Source organism: Drosophila montana, unplaced genomic scaffold (assembly GCF_035044405.1).
Source record: "Drosophila montana isolate Dmon_TW-CO22-7 unplaced genomic scaffold, ASM3504440v1 contig_3200_1, whole genome shotgun sequence".
NCBI lineage: Eukaryota > Metazoa > Arthropoda > Insecta > Diptera > Drosophilidae > Drosophila > Drosophila montana.
The window spans coordinates 6,010,504-6,029,629 of NW_026998080.1; the positions used below are offsets into that span (position 1 = coordinate 6,010,504).

The 19,126-nt window shown below is 38.4% G+C and overlaps 1 protein-coding gene across 2 annotated transcripts in view; it reads left to right on the plus strand.

The window, feature by feature from the left end:
* Sdc (Syndecan) overlaps positions 1–19,126 on the plus strand; it is a 136,982-nt gene that overhangs the window by 88,955 nt on the left and 28,901 nt on the right. The gene's annotated exons all lie outside the window — the stretch shown is intronic.

The window sequence follows — 19,126 nt, forward strand, 5'->3', positions numbered from 1 at the left end:
ATGGCTAACTTTTTGTGCTCACTTTGAAAGGCTTTAAGTGTCGGAAATTTGACAATATGAATAGAAGTAGAATAGATTAATAGATAGATAGGTAACCAGTGAGATAAATCAAAAAGAGAGACTTAGAAGTAAAGAAATAGTCCAATTGTACGAGTATTTATTAATTTATTATAATTGAATACTTTTAGTTAATAACAACATTAACCAATTGGAATTATATCTTAATCAACCTCACATTTTTGTTACAAAAATCAATATTAAGAATTATGTTTATTCATTCTATTTCACTATTAATTATTTTTTGGCCTTGCATTGTTTTTTTGTAAATAGTTTTTATTGAATTTTGAGGCAAATGGTCTTTGATGTAGTGTTGTCAAACATAAAGTTTAAAGACTAAGTGTTGTAAAATCATCCAGGACAACGGGTTAAGTGTTGCTAAAGTCATTGAATTGGTTCGGCAAGGCGACAATCGCCTTAGGCAAGAATTTTTAATGGCAATAATCGATTCTTCACCTTACAACAACTAGATGGATCGACACTTCATACGAATCGAGTCAGAAATGATTGCACAAAAAGTCTTTAGCTTCTCATTCTTTTTACCTGCTATCATTTTTCTTAATCAATCAACTTAACAGCTTCTGCCCACTTTTATAGTATCCTTTCTGGCTTCATTCTTCAACCATATGTAAATAGTTTGAAGTTCCAGTTAGTTTGCAATTGGCCTTAAATGCCTTGTAATTCCTATTCATATGCATACATCTCTCACACAGTTTTGCGGCATTAATTACATTATCTGGTTCTATGCTTAGTCACTCTGTGTCTATCGAACATAGCTTGGCTAACTGGGCTAGTTGAGAGAAGGGGGTTGGAGTTGGGGTTTTGCATTGGCAACAAAGCCAATCAATGGCCGTTCTCATAACATGGTTTGCAGTGGCAGCACTTCGGTTGTTGTTGCTAATAACAATTTTTCTAAGCTCTCTTCGAACACACGCATAACTTCATTATGCTCGAGTTGCCACATGCAACTGCATCGGCAGCAGCAGCAGCAGCAGCGGCAGCGGCAAAGAATACGAAGGAGGGGTGCTGCAGGGCTTGAAGTTGTGAAGTGCACAGCTCTCGCGTTTTCCGCATCCGCGTTGCTCAATGATCCGTGTAAGCACAGAAAACTGCACGGGAAACCAGAGATAAACAGATATAGAAATGCGAAACGCTCGCCTCTACCCTACCCTTTCATACCCCTCTGCTGCCCCTGCCCAGTGGCAGCGAGTGACTGTGGCTGGGGCTGCGGCTGCGGCTGTGGCTGTGGCAGAGACAGTTGAGCTGAGAGAGCTGCAGAGCCAGAGGGCAGGACAGGATGAAGCTGCAGTCGCTGTATTGATTGTGATAAATGTCCTTCGGCACGGTTTGCTTGTTCCGCCAGCTACCGCAAAGCGAGCGAAGGGCAAGAGAGAATCTGAGAAATCGTGTGGTTGAAGCTCGAAGCTGTTTTCTTCTACTTCAAGCATAAATTCTGTTCACTTTCTGGCAGCGATATAATTTCTAGACACAACTCGTTAAATATTAAGCACTTGTTTAGCAGTCAGCCGGAAATTTACACAGCTATTTAATTACATGTGCAATTTATTGGCACACACACACACACACACACACACCCGCACCACACACACCAGTACACACGCACGCCCTGACGCGCTAGCAAACCAAACAGCATCCAATTTTAATTAATAAAATCCAATAAACCCCCAAAACACACACACACACACTTGAGTGGCCCGTTGTGTGGGAATTATGAGCGCTAAATGAACATAAAAATGAGAAATTATAGAATGATATAGTAAGGGTGTGCCACATCTGGTTTGATAGACTAGACGATGCCCTGTAATTGCACATGTTGCTGTATTTGCAGCTATGGCAGCATCTATATGTAGATTTCTTTTAATTGTATTTATATATTTCCACATACTTCATTTATAAATTATATATCATGAGCTGCATTTTTAATTAGCCGGGTTATCATGAAATGTGTGTTGGAATGACGTATACTTAATTTTGTGTATATACTGCAATAGGATGACTGAGATTTAATTTGATCAGAGCTTGACAAATGAGATTTAAGATTTGTTTTGTGGATTCCCAAAAATTCAAGCTAAACAGTAATGTTCCAATTTTTGCTTTTAAAATTTGTCATTAAGTTTGACTTATTCAGGAAAATCCGTGAAAAGCAAACATTTGATTCATGGAAAAAAACGATAAAGAAAGTTTCATTGATCTGCGGAAGATTGCAAGCTATATTTACTTATATCACAAACTCAAAAATCACGTTTTTTTCACTAATAACCGATTTAAAGATAAGTTTTTTTGTGGATTCATTCCATGTAATCATATCGGATGTTCAACCAAGAGTATATTATAAATTCTTCTTATCATTATAATAAATTCAGCTGATGCAGGGTATGTAGAAAAAGACCCCACATCCACACACGCTCGCGCGCAAAAGTCAAAATGTGCGCCTGAAAGTTTTTGCATAATTAATGCAAAAATTGTGTTTGCTCAATGCTCATTTCCCAGTTTCTACTCAGTTCGGCAGCTCGACTCAATTCACCTGCTCAACATATTAATTAGTTTTTTTTCATATAGCAAAAGTTGTTTTATTTTTTTCCCGTTCTTGTTTTGTTCTCTTATTTCTGTTGCTTAATGAACACAAACTGGCAGCACAAGTTTTCAACTCGCATTTGACAGTTGACGCTGGACGCCGGCAATTTCTGATGGCATATTTCCAAACCGAAACCGAATTCCGATTAGAATACGAATTCCCTTGGCCTGTCAACATGTCAAATAAAAATCAAATTTCAAATGAATAAATACCCAAAAGAAAATGCGAAACGCAATGAAAATAAATTATAGAAAACTTTTGTAATATAAACTACGATTCGAGCTGTGTACCAAAAAGATGATAAAGATGATGTGGATGGCCGAGATGATGACGGCCACTCGAGCATTTCATTTTGCAAGCAAATCGCTTGCACAATTCCCGAAACTCCCAAAACGAAATGAAATGAATGACACAGAGAAGAAGAAGAACAAAAAAATAAAAGAAGAAAAACCAACCTATACTCTAACATTTTTTTTCGCAATTCTTATTGTAGTTGTTGCCTTTGCCTCTGAGTCTGAACAATTCAGTTGTGTTTATTTGGGGTTTCTGTTTGCCCTCGGTGTTGGCTCATTTCACGGCTATGCAGCAGACACTTTTGGGTGTAGTTGTTGTTGTTGTTGTTGCTGTTGTTGTTGTTGCCAAGAAATATATTTACCATAAATCAACATCAAAATGTTTGATGATGCGATAAATAGCAAAAGAAAGCAAATGGCGCCAAAAGCAAGCAACAGAACACAACGCCACGAGAATTCATCAAATGCGAACTTTAAGTTACATTTCAAATGTATCAAATGCGAACTTAAGATACATATATATGTATATGTATGTCTCGTATTGATTTAAGCCCGTGGATTTGTCTGCCTGCAAGGCTGGCTTTAATCAACATTTAGTATCATCTTGTGCAACTTCTGCACGTAACTTTTAATTACTTAAAGTGTCATAATTTACATAAATTTATTATCTTTGACGTTACGACAACATGCACGAAAAAAAGGCACCTATGCCTTAAACTTTTAATTAAATTCCAACTTCGTTTTCTGCCTCTTGTTGCTGTTGTTATAAGCCTGAGGCTAAAACTGTCTATGCGCTTTATACACCCTCATTCAATTCCCAAAAAGTGAAGTTTACACGTCAACAGTTAACGTGATTAGTGCCGGAAGCTGACAACTTGTCTGCTACTCCAAACTAAAGTTATTAAATACCATAATAAATAGCTATTTAAGCAAACACAAGTTACTTTTGTTAGCTCTGAGTTTTAATACATTAATTCAGTTGCACGTAGCGCACACAATTTATTTAAATCACGTAATTGACAACGTGTAAACGTTGTGATAAAAAACTTTCGAGTGTCGTTCTCTAATTAAATTGTTAAACCCGCCCCTCGCACCGAAAGCAGACAAATGTGCGCTAGACGTGTGAGCATGTGCCAGTTGATGTCCTTACACGCCCTCGCTCACACTCACACGCACACACACACACACACGCTCACACACACACGCACCTGTGAGCGTTTCAACCACACTGACTTTGACATTTGAAGACTATTAATTAGCTAAACGTCAAATTCACGACCTTTAGACAAATTGACACTCGCGATAATCAGAGGTGAATTACGTTTGGTTAGGAGTTAGATATTGGCTAAATTACGATGTTAACTATCCTAAGCTCTACGTGTCTGCAAGTGTATGTGTGTTTGTGTATACAGTGGGTGAGTGTATTAGTGTTAAAGTTTATTGCATTCACGATATTAGAAATTCCATTTTTGCTGCTAGTTTCTGTCACGTTTTGATCCTGTTTTTTGCCACATGGGAGTATATCAACTGAACTAAATGAATAATTGAGCCTTTTTGATTTTCCAAAAAAAAACTCTGATTTTAACTTAATATTATTTGAAAAATTATAGCTTGTTAAAATTCGTAAAGCTGCCTTTAAACTACCGGCCTTTGAAATGCAAAACAAATTTTATTTTAAATTTAGTCGCGCGTGTTTTTTATACAAACAGCAACACAGCAAAAGGTGTAAACTTTTCTAATAAAAAGCTTAAAACATACGGACGAAACAATACAAAAAATCCTACAGTATAAATACCCTATATGGGTTAAAAGGAGTATAAAGAACAGTATTGTATACCCTGAACCCATTTAAAGTGAGGGAGGAGAGCATAAGAGCTAGAGACTGGAAATTCGGAACATAGCTTCTCCCATTGTCGGGACTCCAGTCTATCGAGTCTATCATGTTGAATCGCCTAAATGCATCTGCTACGTATACATTCACATCTGAATTATATTTAAACTGCAGAGTATCTCCTAGTCGAACAACACTTAAAGTTTAAAGTGCCCTGAAAGAGGTTTGAATTTGGCCACTGGCAAAATGTGGGCTACTTGTAATTTTCATGTTGTTTACAATGTGCGTTGCACAGTTTTTTAATCATGTCGAACGTGCGTGTATGTGTGTGTGCTTGTGTGTTTCTGTGTCTGTCTGTCTGTCTGTGTGTGTGCGTGTGTGTAAACAATAAGAAATTTTGCATAAAACGTTTATGTTGACGGCGAACGCAAGTTGGGAGAGAGCAGTGCTCTCACATGCATTTATAAGTGCGCAACTTTTGAGGTTAAGATGCTTGAAAAGAAAACTGTAAGTATACGAGCACACACACACACACACACATACACACGCACAGGTATAGGCAGCCAGGAACAAAAGTTAACGTTCGGCTGCTGGCGTTAGGCGCGTCGGGTTAACTTTTTTGTAGCATACATTTCAGCGCCAGAAATATTTAAGTTTACCAACAGCAAACGCTGGTAATTGTTGTTGTTGCTGCTATTGCTGTCAAAAAACTTTTAAATTGCAAACTTTAAATATATGCCGCAAATAGGCAGCAAAAAATAAACAAATAAACAAACAAACTGTGCAAAAATAATACGAAACAAAACCCTCAGAGGATGGCGCAACTGCAACTAAGCAAGGCAAAAAGATATACAAGTGTGTGTAGGTGTGTGTGCTGTTGTTGTTGATTGTATTGTGTACATAAATATGTGCGTGTCTGTCTGTGTGTGTGTGTGTGTGTGTGTGTGTGTGTCTGCTGTGATATGCTAATTGCCAACTCATTAAAACAGCTTCGTCTTCATGCACTGACAGCAAATGTTGCCACAGCTCTGTCGCTCTCTCTACAATTGCCTGTTGCTGGCTCGCTCGCACTCTTACTTTGTATGTGTGTGTGCGTGTTTGTGTGTGTGAGTGCAATGCATTTACATGCAAATAATGCTAGCGTGTGTGTCTGTGTGTGCCTGCGCATTCTAATTTAATCAGACTGCTAAATAATGAGCCAACACAACAACAGCACCAACAATAACTAAAGCAGCTCTTCAAGTGAAACAGGAAGAGAGAAATCTCCCTCTCTACTCCCGTCTGTCACTGCATTGTCTTATTTACTAGTGATACCCTGTAAAACAATAAAAGTGTTTTGGGGACGTGTCTGGCATGAGCCGGAGGTTTGTGTTCCATTAGAATCATTTGAGAAGCAGCCTCCAACTTCGTGCAGCAGCTAAAAATATAAACAGCCAATAGTTATTTGTTACTATTTTTAACAAAAAGCATAATTTTGAACTTCATATAATTCCCAAACAGTATAAGCACTGACTTTATGCAACCAATAAGTAAGTTTTAAGAACTTTTCAAACATTGTCAGCACCCTCCATTCTCTCAGATCTTGCTCCTCCGTTATATTGCCAATTAACTTACCCCAAAGCAGGGTATTCTCTAAGTCGTATACTTCATTTTGCCGGCTGCTTTGCAGTCAGTTGTTGGTTTTGTTTTGCTGACTGAATTTCATTCTTAGCTAAATTAAACGCATTTTGTTGTGGCCAAATATTATTTTACAAGAGCAGAACTTCTGCCAGGCAACTGCAATGACAGCAAATTCTAAAAAACTTGTTGCCAAATAAAAACACTGACTAATTTGTACTCTCACTTGCTCACTCACTCATCCTCTGTCTCTCTCTTTCTCTCATTGCAGGTAAGCTGATGTTGGACGTTGGCGCTGCCTTTGGCATAAAACTTTGTTAACAACACGAGCGTAAATACCCAAAAGGCTTAGCAGCTACATTATTTATGCCTAAGCCTTATCAAAACCCGTGCATACTCAACTCAAAGATACATATATATAGGGCCTGATTCCTCGACTCTCCCTTTTAAGTTGGCAAATCTTCTATAATCGTTTTATAAATTTATGCGAGCTTTGCCACAACAAAAAGTGCTGGGCACATGTTTTGTGGCTTCTAAAGTTGAGCAAACCTTATGGGTCTTAAAGTTTCCTTAACCTGGGTGTGAGGGTATGTCTACGTCTTGTGTGTGTGTGTGTGTGTGTGTGTGTGTGTGTGTGTGTGTGTGTGTGTGTGTTAGCCACTTTGTAGTGTTTCATTATCACAAAATGTAAAGGGTCAACAGGCCGACACAGTGCACAGTTATTTACGATTAAAAGTGAAAGCTCTCAACCTCGACAAATGTGCGTGGACATATTTTTCTAGGCTATTTCATACCCACTCTGAATAAGATGCTTCAAAGGCAAGGACACTTGCATCAAATAACACTTAAATAAACATTAAACCCAAAGACGGGCAGCTTTTCCTTTGGCATTTCAGTATACAAACTGTTTGCTTTTGAAGCCTGAGAGTACTTTGCGTACATATGCTGTTTGACGGGTTATTTCTATAATATATGTAATAAAAGACAGTAATCTTAAAGAAATCCAAAAGGTTATTAAATATAGGTTCAATATAAGAGCTTGAGAAAGCGCAATTTAAGCTAACAGCATAATTGTTTATGTGGGTATTTCTTTTATAAACCTAACTTACTTAAAGATAAAAGCACTTTGTTATGAAACAGCTTATTTCATTATAGAAGACTAAAGCTCACGATTAAAGATAGTTATGGCCAATATGGCATTTAGAAAGCTCCAAATAACAGCTTCATTTTAAAAGAGCTCCACTTTTTTAACACAACAAGAAGCTTTAACAGCGAAGGTAAACCCAAATTCATTTATTCAATACGTTTAAGCACACTTTAATCTGAAAGCTCCTTAAAATGTATATTTTATATTATTTGAGATTGTTTTCATCTTCCAGTGAACATTCACTAATTGACTCTTGCCTTAAAATAGCATTTCCCTTTCCTTTTCGCTTTTTAACCCCGCGAACCGAACTCAGCGTAAAATCTGCTTAAAGCTTCATTGCATTTACCATACGCAATAAAGCAGACTTAAAAGTGAAAGCTCGTCAATTTAAGCACAAGGTATCCACATTATTCTCCTATTATTCCCATTGTCTCTCAACTCTTCTCACCATAACCAATTCAATTTATAAGAAGCTTTATGTTCGTACTTGCAGCCAGTGTCATTGACACCGAACAAAACGTGCGATGGCAAAAATTTCGAATGATGTTCAACAAATTTTTGTTTTTGGTCCTTTGCCAATTTATGTAGCACACACACACACACACTCGCACATACGTGCATTAATTGCTGATCTGTCTACGTGGCGGGAGTTTTTGGTTGGCATAAATACACATTACACGTCGCATGGATTGCATACGGCCATACCTATTAGGCAAAAGGGGGTGCGAGGCATGGGCTGATATGGGCGTGGCAGTGAGCACATAATGAACTCAAACCGGGGAACTCAAACGAGCGCTTAACTTAATTAAAAATGACATTCTAAGCGCGTGGCAGCAGGCCATAGCCAGAAGGCGTGGCACAGCCCCCCTCCCCCCCCCCCCCCACAAAAAATTTAGCAGCTTCGGAATGCATGTGTGTGTGTGTGTGTGTTGGTGAGTGTGTGCGTATGGGTGTTAGTTTGTTGGTGTGTGGATAAATGCTTCACATATTTTACCGGCAAAATATTTGCAGTGCGTTGCAAATTGTAAAATTTGCTTGTTGTTTATGCGGCGCCAGTTGGCTCTAACGCTTCGCCAAAAGTTTCGTCTATTACCCATATTTTAGTCGAGTTCATTGCGTTTATTTGGCGCATTGTGTATACGCCGAGTTAGTCCGTTAGTGCGTTAGTTAAACGCATCAATATCCCGCAAATAATATTAATTTGAAAAAAAAACAGCATCAGCACAAACGAGCCAAACACCAAATTAATTACTTGCTTTATTACACGGCATTTGCAAAAAGGGCAAACAGCACAATTTATGCATATCAATTTAATTAAATAACTTATTATACATTTTAATTGGATATTTGTTGTTGCAAACATTTTACACTTTAATCATTTTGTATACCCTGTTCACTTGATCAAAGTAGGGCTGTATGCAATCATGTGAAAAATGCTGTGAGAATTTGTATTATATAAATTCTTGATTGTAGTTGGCAGTCGATCTCGTAAGATCTAGTTCTCTTGTCTAACACAGCAAATATCGTATAATTTTATTATTTTTAAATGTATAAGATGTAGAACATATTTTGCTAAGAGTAAGCGACATACTTAAGACTACATTTTCTTTGACTTATGCTTATATTTTTGAACATTTGAAAAACAATTTCCTTGAATAGTTTAAACTGTATTCAAGTTGTGGAAAGCCAAAAATTAGAAAGTAGAAAAATAATCAAAATGCAAAGAAAAAAAAATTAAATAAAATTAAAATAATTGAAGCTAGATGTTGATCTATGTGGTGCTTGAATTTTAACAAACTTATATTTCATTTAATATACTTAAACTTCGCTCAACAATCAGTAAAAAAAAAATCAGATATTCATTTAATGTCACGGGGCATTTTCAAGTCGGCGCACTTCGATAAGTGCTTGGATAATTATGATTGCACTTTTCCTGTTCGATTATTTTGTTTTATTTTTTTACACTCTTATTTTAATAAGCTTTTTTTACTTCGTAACCAAATAGTATCTGGCTTTTAAAGAAAAATGCAACAAAAAAATATTACGCATCATATGCGGCGGCGGCTAATTAAATGTTGAACCTGCGAGCCCGGTTTATGGCATTAATTTGTGTAAATTGAATTGTTTTGCCGGTTTGCTTTTAAATTAGCATAAATCAGACAACACCTGGCTTTATTTTTTAGATAAATAAGCGTAGCAATTAGGGACAAACAGATAATATTTTTCTAATCTCAATGGGGAAACATATTTTATATGAATATAGAATTATGTTGGTTTGGCCTATGCCTTTAAAGCTTAGTCAAGGCTTTAAGCTGGAAATTAAATGAAAAATATTTCAATCATTGAAAAGCTCTTTGTGCGCGTATCCCCCCTCCTCCTGGCAATCAGTCCCCCTCCCCTGCGCTCTCATCTCTAAACACGTTTTAATTGCTAACAACAAGCGCTCTAAAGAGAAATTACTTATTCAAGTCATTTGCCGGGCTCTTTGGCCATTCATGAAACTATTATCGAAATATATGTATAAATGAAACATTCAACATTCAAATGAAGCAAATTCTATGGAGCTGCTGCTCATCTTGTTGGAGGCCAAGAGCCACCTCAGAGCAACTCATGCGTTCGGCTGCTCCAGAAGTCGTCAACGGGCGGATATGAGAATGAACGTTTAGTTAAGACTTGCACGAGCCAATTTATTCTTAGCTATCCACAGCAGCCACTGGGCTAAGAGAGAGGGTGAGGGAGAGGGAGAGAGAGATGAACTGGTCATTTGTTAGTATACCCTGTAAATATTTAAAATCTTATTATACCGGAATAGGTCAAAATGCAACTGATTTAAACTTATTATCATTTTATTTTGTACATTTGTCTGTAGCGGGGTTGTAGGCTCTTATATACCCTACAATTATACATTTTAAATTGAAAGCTTAATTAAATCTATTCTCAAAATTGCAACAATATTAATTAGAGAGTATCAGCTAACTTTATACTCGACTGTAAAAAGTAAAAAAATGACTAACATATATAATTATAAAATCAAAATAAGGCATAGGCTTACTGAGACAGTACAGGGTATCCGTCAGTTGTGCAGTCTTGTGTACACTGTTGCACTTAGTTTAAAGACTTTAAATTAAGTTGAAGCTAACTTTAAATTGCGCTATGTTGCATAGCATTTCCAACAGGGTATCTGCTAGTTGTGCAGCGCACTGCTTAACCTTTAACTTTAACTTTTATTATAATTGCCCAAGTGAAGCATTTATCATATTACATACTTTATGCAATTTGCATGTGTGAGTGCAGACACACACACACACACATTCGGAGAGCGACTGTGGCTACCTGAAGCTTAGTAGTCGGGTGTAAATTGTTAGTTAAGTATTTATGCAGCTCTGTCTGTGTTTTGGCCAATTGGAAATTAGTTTTTAGCCAATTTCCAAAAGCAATTCTCATGCGACGCGTGCTTTGGGCCAATTTACACAGAATTTATGAAAATGCGCGTTGATTGAATTCGGCCCAAAATATTTTGGCCAAATTCAATTTGGGCTCATTAATTTTTGCTTTGTTCGCTAACTGAATAAACTGGCCCTTCTATATATATTTATGTGTGCACACATATAGACGCTAGTTTTATGGACGAAGTCTTTTATCACTCTTATGACCCTTGCTTCGCTTCCTTCTGTCTGCTTGTTGCCTGCGGCCCACCCCTCTTTTTTTTGGCCATTTTATTTTACCCACTTTGCACATTGCACAAGCAATTAAAATTGATTTATGCCGTCGAGACAGAACCAGAGCAGTTAAATGCACTTCGCCGACCCGTCGGCTCATATATCTCCCAGTAAGAGTATCAGTAAGAGCTCTACAGCAGATTTCCAACTTTCCCTTTTTTGTTCCTCTTTTTTTATATATATATTTTTTTTGTCTGTTTTATGTTCCTGCAGAGCCTTTGTAACAGTTTGTCACAACGGATGTAACATAATTAAGGCTTCTTCGCTCGGCTGGATCGATAAAATATATCATAAATTATTGAAAACAAAAAATGTTCTCCTATAGATCCAATTCTGACTCATATTAATTAAAAAAAAGGGTATTTGGTTCGCGGCTTTTTATGGATTTCTTTTCTAACTACCCTAATTCTTTTTGACTGTTCAAATCCCGCCGCCCTCCCTCCCCTCATCATGCCATACGTGAGAGATGTGCATTTATCAAGAACTCGGCTCGGGCCTGTCTTCTGTTTCAAAGCTTCTGTCAGCGCGTCTCTCTAGCTGCTAATTAGATGAAAATAATTTATTTTTATTGCTTGGCCGTTACGCAAATGTTGCTCAGACCACAAATAACGTGCGTGTGTGTGCGGTGTGTGTCCTTTTTGGGAGCTTACTTTTAAATTACAATTAAATGAACTTAAGTTTCGCAGAAGCTCATTTACGCGATTTAAACTTGGGCTGTTGCTTGTTTCGAGTGCTACGCACCTGTCAGCACACACCCCCACACCTGCCTCCCTACTCCACTCCCTCCCTCGACCTGGCCCGCTCCAAATGCACCTAATAAATAGCCAGTGACAAAGTTGAAAAATGTAAAAAGTGGCAGCAGCTAGAGAGAAAGAACGAAAGAGCAACGGCATCGCGCGGAAAATCATTAAAAAGTATTAACTAGATGAAAAATGTAATTTATGGCCCAAATTAAACGAAACTAATAGGAAAAGCCAAGCGGCAAAGCCAAAGTCCAGCCGTTGGTCCGGCGACGCGTCGTGTCCTTTTGACAGCCACCTTCCGGTGCCTTGTTTTATGAAGATGGACACTTGTAATTCATTCTGCGTTCTGCGACAGGCGCTGAGTCAACGGAAATGAGATGGCAACGAGGCAACTTTTTATTTCTATATATTTTTTTTTCAATTGTTGTTGCTGTTGCTGCTGCTACCGCTGCTTCCAATGATAATTTTTCTTCATTCTCGAATTCGTTGCTTTTTATTCTAAAGTTAACAAGACGTGCGTTAAATTTGTTCATAAATTGCACTTAATAGGAGTTTTTTCTTTGTCCTTTTTGTTGTTCTAGCTGGTCCAGGTGATGTTAATTAACAGAGTAACATGTGCACTGTACGTAAAGCGACATCTATTGTATTGTGTGGGGAATTGTAGCACTTAACAGGCTGGTTGGTGTGCTGTTAGTTAACTTACGTTTTGCAGATAAATGTTGATAGGCAGAAGGCAGAGCGACATCTATTGTATTGCAGTTGCATTAGGTTCTTGACTGCGATGCGTGGTGGAAGTCAGTTAGCTAACAGTAGCATAGACACACAACAGCGAGAATGTTGTTGCTCAACCGTTGCTGTTGAAGATCTGCTAATTAGCAGCAGCTAAATATCCTATTGCTTAGCAGCTGTATAAGGATGTTAAGCTTTATAAGATTGGTTGCTGTACTCACTTAATTTGACTATAAACTTTACGGTATAACTTTATAGTATAAAGCTAAATATCAGATGGAAAACTATTTTCGGTAACATCTTTTATTACACATCTGATGAAACTTTAAATACTGCAGATTAAGAAAAACATTTTACTGACGCTTTTAAAGCTTTTTTCATGCCGGATAACGACTGGAAATTCTGTTATAGCAACCGCTAGTTTTATAAATGCCAAAGTTAAGCAGCTGCTGGGTGTTTTCTTAGCTAAAGCTCTGTTTTCATTTGACACTATTTACATATAACAATTTATTATTTTCGCTATCGATTAGCCGATTATACTTAATTAAACAGTTACCTTTTGATGTTATACAGGCTATAATCTGTAGATTATCGCAAAGTATATTAAATTATGCTGCGGCTGTTGATCAATATTCAACTATTGCTAAATGTTATATCTGACTGGCTTCTGAGGACATTAATATAAGGTGAATTTTGAATAGCAGCTCCACATTTTGTAGCTGAAGAGCATTCTGGCTGCTGTCTTAGCTAAATCAGCTCTTTTTATAGCAACTTGTACTGTTTTATGGTTGTTGGCTGCTGGGTTGCGGAGCTGACTTTAAGTTTTGGCCAAGCTTTGTATGCTGCGCAGGATGCGCAGTGAGCGGCCATTTTGCAGCCTCCCATCAACAACAAGAACAGTCACAACAGAAAAACCGACCCAATTTCAAACGCCCGCCCAATCTTCACTGGACCAAAAGCATTTTTGGCACCCCAGCGTGTGTCTCTGCGCCTCTGCATGGCTGTGCATGTATGTGTGTGTGTTTTTATCACAACACATTTAGCGCTCTCTTGCAGCTTGAGTCGGCTCCTGGAGCTTGGCTAGCAGGCGGCTTAAAGATAGCGTCTGCCGTCAGTTCGAAACCTTCTGCTGAAGTGAGCGGTTGTTTTTAAACGCAGCGCTAGGGCGCATCTTCCACTTCAAGTGACAGTTACAGACGTCTCTCAGTGTATGTGTGTCTGTCGTTATTGTTGTGATAAAAAGCACCGCCGACCCACAGACATTAAATTCGCGTAAAGGCGCAAAAAACAAACATAAAGTGCTGCCAGCTTTTAGGCGCGCGCACTTGGCAAACGCTCCAAACGCTGCGTTTGCGGCACACGTAAGTTTTTATATTTTATATTTCTTGTATATTTCGCAATTGTGAGCAAAAATTGGTCACCTGGCAACACTGTAGGTCAGTGTTACACTGTGCAACGTGTGCGTGTGTGTGAATGTGTGCTTCATATTTGTGGCATACTTTTGAGCGTTGTCATTTTTGCCCTTTTGCATTGTGTCCTTGTCTCTCTGAGCCGTCCTGTCTGTTTAGTCCGTTTAACCTGCCAACTGTCAATTCAGATTTGATTGTGGCCGCCTTTCAATTGCACCCTCCAGTGTCTGTGTGTGTGTGTGTCTGAGTATGTAAATAATTTCCGACTTTGGCTTTGTGTCAAGTTCTGACAGTTAAACACTCTAGCAAACACCTCGACATACCGCTTACGCCTGTTTACATGTGCGTGTATTCGTGTTTAGCAAAACGCACACCCCGCCCCTCTTTACCGCCCTTGCCACACTTTCAGCCATTTCACATTTTCGATGCCAATATTTTAGTCTAATTGCATTGTTTGTATTTTATTCTAAATATTTGTCGATCATTAGCAGCCATTGCATACATTTAATTATGGTATTGTCGTTATCGTTGTCGTTGTTGTTGTTGTTGCATATTTATCTGCCCCTCGAGGTATGAAATAATTTTGCTGTTCAATTAGTTTTATGCACAAATTCGAGCGGAAAATGGCCATCAGGTCTCATTTTTTTCTTCTTCTTCTTTTGTTTTTATAGCTACTATAAACATAAAAGTTTTCCCCAGCGCACACACACACACACACATGCCACCCACACACACGCACAGTCACAGATTGTGCACAAAGCCTACCCAAAGACACACACACACATACGCACACACACATGTGTGTGCGTAGCATAATAAGTTTTGATTTGCTTTTATTTGCTGAAGCCCAGAGGCCAAAACAGTTGCCCTCAACACAAACACACACACACACACACACACACACACACACACACACACCTTAATGGGCAAGTCGCACGCATGGCTAAGCAGCCAAGGAGTGAGTGGGCGTGGCAGACAGACATACGCCCTAATGAAAACGTATAACGAGTTGGCAAAGTGTCGACGTATTTATATATTATTTATGTATATTTTTTTTGGCATATGGCAGCTGCTTGACTGCGTTTTAGCCTAACAGGACAGCCGCAAACAAGTAGCTGCTGCTGCCGGGCTCTGTCCCCCTCGTCCCCCACTCTGCTTCCGCTGCTGACCTGCCACATTATGTGTGCGCCTTGAGGCTAATGCCATGGGCTTTGGCTTTTTGGTTTGGCGCTACTCAGGCTATGTGCACTGGCAGCAAATTGCATTTGCAATCGATTCAATTCCATTGCCTACTTTGCGGCGCCTCTCAGTTGCGCTCCTATTGACGGCCCGTCGGAGTCGCTGTCTCTCTGTCTCTCTGTCTGTCTGTCTGTCTGACTGAGACAGCGTGAATGGCGCTCCTAGCTTTCAATTCAATTGCACAACTGACAGCTGACACTCCCCACTAACTATCCCCCCCCGCGTACCCCTCTCTGCGTTCCACTATTGTTGCTCATTTTGAACAGTTTAACGATTGCAACTGACACTCGAAAATGCGCAACAGCAGCTGCAGAGTCTAAAAATTCTATTTATTTATTTATTTTATTTAAATTCCTGCAATTTTATTATGCATTATTTTTTTCAATTTATTTTATTTGTTGTGTTTGCAATTTGTCGTGCAATTTTCATGGCATTTTTGTATCTAATCTGCATTTATTTGCGACTGACAAAATCTATGCTGAATAGATTAAAAAACAGCAAGTTTAAATTGAAATGCCTGCAAATAAATGTTGTGGAACTAATTAATTGACCACTTTTTAGCGATTAAAATTGCGTTTTTTATAGAAATTTATATTGAAATATATCTAAATAATAATAATGCTGCTTTTTATAGCGATACATTTTTTTCCACCTCTTCGCAACGTCAAATAAAGCTAACGTGCCTGCTGAGTTAGCCGCAATCTAAAGAATTCATATACGTATATTTAGACAGAGGTCGCTCGGCTAAAAAGCATCCAAAAGGAGTTTATATACGAAGGAGCTTATACTACATGATACGATATAGCATTGCGGTGCGCTATAAAGTTGAATATACTTATTTCCGTTAAACGACAGCTTTGGGTTATCTGGCAACGCCAACTCGGCTTATGTGCGTATTAAGTTGGCTGCGACTGACCTATTTCGGAATTTAGCTGAAATCACTGTCAAAAAAATCTGTTCTTGCTGTGATCCCATATTAATTTAAAAATTACACATTTCAGCATTTATCTTTAAAAAAAAATGGTAACAAATTTGTATATGGCAAATAACCCACAAAAAAGTCAAAACATGCAGCTTTAGAGCAAGCTAAATTAATATTATTCCGGGTATATAAAAAATGTCTATATATTTATATTTATGCATACATATTCACGCCCAGCCACGCCCAGCCCCGCCCATGCACAACTGTAAAACTGTCAATATTTATATTGATTTATCGCCTGGTAGGAGCTTCATTTTTAGTCCCCACTAAAACGAAAAAAAAAAGGTCACAAACTGTTGTTTCCCTTTATTTTTTTCCCCTCTTTATATTTGTCAAAAAGTGCCAAACTATATTTTGCGTCGCTTTATTTTGTTGCTGCTGCTGCTGTTGCCCTGCACAATTGCATTTCAATTTCAGATCCCTGCCCCACGTCTCATCTCCGTTTTACTTTGACAAATTGTTGCCAGTTAAAATTCATATAGAAAAATTCATATGAAAAATATACGAAATATGCTGGGGCAACAAATGCTGAGGAATTCCTTTGGGGCCAGTCCCACCCAAAACTAACTCGCCACACTGCATAAACGTTACAAATTTGACAAACATTTTTCTGCTCCCCAATGGCGAGAATTACAACAAAACTGTTGGAAAAGTTGTTACCAATTTACTTCTACTTTTTTTTTTTTGTGCACATGCCTCAAATGGTTTCCAACTATTTTATAGCGAGGGCAAGCGAAGAAGTTGAAAGAAAAGTCAATTTCATTTGCACATAAAAGCTAGAATTAGAAAACGAATAGCTAAGGGAATCGTAATGAATTCCAGGACTTTTAAATTTTAACTTTTTAATTGGAATCCCATAGATTTCTTGTGTAAAGCGTGAGAGTGCATCTCACTTTTGTCTTTTGACGCGTCTCCTGAACATCAATGTTCTTTTGATTCGTTTTTCTTCTTTGCATGTTTTCCATTTTCACATTGCTTTTCATTTTGATGTCGTTTACACCTCGTTTTCATTAGCTTCTCACTTCATTTTACAATTTTCTGCTTTCATTATTTGTCACTTAGCTTCTCCTGCTTTTTCCGTTTGAATCTTACTTGTTTCACTTTGATTCTCCAATTGCTCAGTTCGCTTTTCTGGTTGGTTCTTGAATTTCCCTTATTCCATTGCATAATAATTTAATTTGGCTTGCGCAGTTCGCTTCTCGCTTCGATTTTCATGCTTTTCTTTTAACTTGTATCTTTTTTTAGGCCTGTTTCTTCTTTTTCCTCATTTAACTACTCTGTTTATTTTGCTTCTCAGTTTGGTTCCGGCAGCTTTCTGTGTTTCTCAACTCGCTTCTCTCTTTCAGCTTTAATTTACGATTACTTCTCGCTTGCCTGCTCTTTTAAAGTATTTAATAGCTCACCTCGAGCTATTGAGTCAAATGCTTTGCACAACTTTCCCGTTCATCAGACCCACAAAGTATGTTCGTAATGAAGGACCAAACTCTTAAGTCTGTTGCGAAAACCAAACATAATAATAAATAAATAAGAAATTCTGTAGTTCGTTGTGAGGCCAAAGACACGGTAAATGCATTTTGCAAGCCATTCAACTTTTGCCTACGCACACTCACACACACACACAGACATAACCGGAGAAACTTCACAAGAGCCGCCAAGCAACAAGGTTCCGTAATAATGCAAAAGTCGCCTGTGCCGACCTGTCCCGGTCTGTCCCGGCCTGTCCTGGGCCTGTCCTGAGCCTGTCCTGGGCCTGTCCTGTGCCTGTCCCGTGCTGTTCCGGAGCCAAATGCAAAACTTGGCAACTCTACTCGAGGCAAGCCGAACCCTCGCCTAGCCACAAAGCTGCAGCTGAAGATGAAGTGTTTATCTGAGGTTTTTATTATTTCTATTCATTTTTTTTGTTTTATTCATTTTGCAACGAGTGCGCGGTTATTCACACCTATGAGCAAAAACGTGAATGAATGACAATGTCAGGTGGGGCTGTGTGTGGCTCCACCCCACCCCAACTCACCCCAACCCACCCCGCCCCGCCCCACGCAGCGGTTAGAGCCGGCGGTTATTCTTCTAGTGGTTGCGTCTGCTAAAACTTTGACTTTTGCTAATCTGCAATGCAGCGCGTTGAATGTTTAAACTTGCCCAAAAGGGGATTATAAAAATTGGTTTATGCTGTGATAAATTCATGCCTTCACTTTTTTGGCTTGCACAGTCACAAACTTTGCTCAAGTCGTGACCCTAATGAGAGCTGCACAGCTCCCGGCCCGAACAGTCATCTGTGCGGGAACATTAATTATGCAGCCAGCAGCTGTTAATGGTGCTTTAATACCCTGTAACCATAATTATAGTAAGTGATATACAACAGAAAAAAGGCAGCTGCAAATTTGAAATATATAGACTGTGAGGTAAATACATACATATGTACGTGCATGGGGGAACTTTAGGTTCTATGTATGCTCTTATAAACTAAATGTATATATTCTCTCATTCCAATACAAATCGAATAAGCAAAATATATATTTATTATAAATTTAAACAATATTTATTCTCCTGTATATACAATATACATACAATTTATATTATTTATCTATACTATTAGGCTACTATCTACAGGGCATCTGCTAGTCGAGCATAGATATAGCTATTTATTTCGTTGCGCGCAATCTGCGATGCTTGCAATGTAAATTTTATATTGATTTTTGCAGTTGCATCATTAAAAATGCATTTGTTAAACAATTGTTGTTGCTGCTGTTGCCCTTCTGCTGCTATT